The 3730-nt window shown below is 35.6% G+C and overlaps 1 long non-coding RNA gene across 1 annotated transcript; it reads right to left on the reverse strand.

Moving 5' to 3' along the window:
- Positions 1-450: 450 nt before the first annotated feature.
- On the reverse strand, positions 451-1726 carry LOC125369747. Its single transcript, XR_007215447.1, has 2 exons — positions 1690-1726; positions 451-570 (listed from the first exon to the last, which is right to left on the reverse strand). It is a non-coding gene; the product is annotated as an uncharacterized LOC125369747 (long non-coding RNA).
- Positions 1727-3730: the final 2004 nt, after the last annotated feature.

Raw genomic sequence — 3730 nt, forward strand, 5'->3', positions numbered from 1 at the left:
TGCATACCTAGATAACCTTGTAAATTGTAATTCATAGTCAGCAACAAACATCTCATTTTGTTTCAATTCAAGGAATTCAAGTTTCTTCCTCTCTTGATATATTGGTGGCATATACTTCATCTTGAACTCCTTTAAGAATTCTTCCCATGTCATTGTCAATGGTTGTGTTTGGCTACCTGGGACTGTCTCCCACCAGTTTCTAGCATCCTTAAGAAATAATGAGGTTGCATACCTCAGTTTCATTTGGGTTGTCGGTTGGGTATTAAATTGTGTAAACACACCTTTAACAGACTTTAGCCATTCCTCTGCTACAATTGGATCAGTTGTCCCCTCAAACTGTTTCCCGCCATGCTTTCTTAACTTTCCAAAGTTTGCATCCAATGCAGGTACATTTAGTGGAGGTGGTGGCTGTTGTTGAGCTAATCTTCTTAACTCTTCGGCCTATTCTACGAGCATACCCTTCAGCTTTTCCTTGTGACTGTTCATTTTCATGCATCTGTTCTTGTTGAATATGATGTGCATGAACTGACTCATGTGAACCTACTGGGCCAGTGGAGTGCTCATCCATGCCTATATCATTAACAAACTTCACAACAATAAATGGTTGTAAATAATTACTATATGCTTGCATGTTATGCTCTTAATCCCCTCTATTCCCATCAATTCAATCACACAAGCAATTAACACATTGGAACATATTAAAAATTCCAACTCACTTTAACATATCACAACACATACACACCTTCATATAACATAACATAAACACAAATATAAGTACTCAAACTTATGTCCCAATCGTCTAATCCCCGCTCTGATACCAAAAACTGTAACACCCCAACTCAAACTTCCCATTGAATAGCAATATATATATATATATATAACTTTATAAACATAATTTACTGCTTAGTTACAATATACATTCATACAATTTAAGTGGCATGACATACTTAATATATATAAGAAATCTTTATACAGTAGTTTAATTCACACAAGTTCCCAAAATGCCCCAATGCTTTAGATAACTCCTCTGGCCCACCTGATAATATTGACTGATGCAAAAAGAGCAATGCACAGCTAAAGCTATCTACAACTGCACTAACCTGAAAAAAAGAATTTGCTAAGGAATGAGCTAGCGACTCAATAAGCATTTAATTTACTAAACTATAGTATATTAGGCTAGAATTATCAAATCTTTATCAATACAGAAAATTATACCAACACTTAACTAACAATCACAAAATCAACCATTTCAGTTATTCTCATAAACATATAATTTCATCTCACGTAATGCAAATATCTCAAACTCAACCAAGTCAAATAATTCAATTCCACATTATTTCTATCAAATTAGGATCAGATGACTCATCCTTACATTTCCTCACATTTTTAAATTTCAGTAACCACTTGACAAGACTATCCGCCCTACCAAGATTGCCATCTCACATACTCGGTAGCTATCCGCCGACTTTCTCGATCATACAATATCCATACAAAAGTCATCAATCCTTAATCACAATCATTTCACTTCACAACACATCACAATCAATTCACTTCACAACACATCACAATCAATTCACTTTATAACAAGCCAAAAACATAACTAATATCAACTCGGTCAACCAAGAAATTATCAAGTAATCAAACAGTCCCTACTCAATATACACAAAGTTTAGTCTATTAAATACTTACCAAAAGTTATAGGATAACAAAGTAATCCTATTCTTTTCTCTTACCACTTCCTTGCCTTTGGATGAACCTATTCACATATTCAATACAAATACAATTCAATCACAAGGCATAAATATATATATATATATATATATATATATATATATTTACTATCAATAAAATATCACATTTCAACAAAATAACATATATTCTAGATATTAATATGATGCATGAGATGAATGACAACAAATCAACATATTTGTTGATGAAGGCAGCTTGTAGGTACTGACTTAGAAATTACACCAAAACTTATGAAATTTTGCAGACATATACTAGATATATAAATGAACAACTTTCATGTTTAACTCTCTGCTTGGTTCAGCCTCTAAATGCCTCAAAATGTCAGCACAAAAACCGGGTCACCTGCTTGAACCAAAAACAGAGCAAGAAAATCGAACCTCATAAGTTCCTACTCACTCAACAATCTGCAAAACCATTTTACGGAGATATTCTTGAGACATATACCTACAACTTTCATGTTTAAAAATTTTCGAGATAAAGCCTCTAAGGTCACGAAATCATAAGTGAAAAATCTGCCCAGAAATTTCAGCTTCAAGATCACAAGTAAAAGCATGTTTACTCTTGATTAAACAATTCCAAAACACATAATCATCAACAATTTCATATCATTAACCCTAATTTATAGGAAAATCCAGCAATTAAAATTACTCACCTTTGTTTTCCTTGATTAAGAAAACCCAAATCTTTCAAGCTTAAAAGAAGAATTTGATTTTCACTTACTAAAAGTTTTGGAGAGTTTGATTTGGAAAATCAAAGTTGAAGAAGGAAAGGAGAAAAATGAGAGAGACAAAGAAGAAAAGGAAATTGGAAAGCATACGTAGATAAGAACAAATAAAAGAGGTGGTATATTGGTGTAGAAATAGGCAAATTACAATTTAATCCTCTTTCTTTCTAACTTTCCAATTTAGTCCAAAATCATTACTTTTCAATTAAATCAATATGTAACTAAATAATTTATTTATCTACCACATAATATAATAAAATAGATCATATATAATCATGATGCAAATGACATATTTAATGACATGCTAATGAATATTAATTATTAATAAAAAAAAATAAATTTGGTTGTGACAATGTATGATGCCTGGAAGAGGTACAAGGACTTGTTGAGATGCTGTCCACACCACGGTCTACCAGTCTGGATACAGGTTCAGACATTTTACAGTGGTTTGAACCTTGCTACTAGACAGATGGTTGATGCGAAAGAGGCTGAAGAGCGGGCTTAAAACTTAATAGAAGAGATGGCCATGAACAATTATCAATGGCAGTCTTCTAAGAGCCAACCAGTGAGGCAGGGAGTGGTCAATCAGTTGGATTCTACAGTAGCCTTGGCAGCTCAGGTGGAGCTATTAGCTAAGAATATCGACTAGCTCTAGATGCCAGCCCATGCAGCTCAGAGCAGCTGTGAGTTTTGCGGTGGCTCGCATTTCAGTGTGAACTATAATACGGGAGGTTTGTTTGCTAGTACTTCTATTCCTTCTTCCTCTTCTATTTTATCCACTGACCTTGAGCAGGTCGATTATATGGGCAATGGCCCGAGGCAGCAAGGGAACCCGTACATCAACACTTCCAACCCAGGGTGGCGTATCATCCAACCTTCGGTTGGAGAAACAACAATGCTAGGGTCCACCAGGCTTTCAGAGACTGCATCAGTAGCCACCACAACAGCAGCAGCAGGCTGGACCATCACAGCTTCCTCCACCAATCGAGGAGAAATCTAACTTGGAGGAGCTGATGATGAAGTTTGTCACGTCAATTGAGACGAGGTTCTAGTAGACCGACAGTGCTCTTAGAAATCAGCAGGCGTCCATTTAGAACTTGGAGAATCAGATTAGGCAGATTTTTAAGATGTTGTTTGAAAGGAAACAAGAATTGCTCCCTATCACGTCCGTCTGCTGGAATCTGGTCTCTGAAGCGGACACAAACTTCATCATTAGCTCCTCTAAGTTAGGCTTTCTCTCTTGAGTCTGAGGAAACT

Source organism: Ricinus communis, chromosome 4, assembly GCF_019578655.1.
Source record: "Ricinus communis isolate WT05 ecotype wild-type chromosome 4, ASM1957865v1, whole genome shotgun sequence".
NCBI classification, from domain to species: domain Eukaryota; kingdom Viridiplantae; phylum Streptophyta; class Magnoliopsida; order Malpighiales; family Euphorbiaceae; genus Ricinus; species Ricinus communis.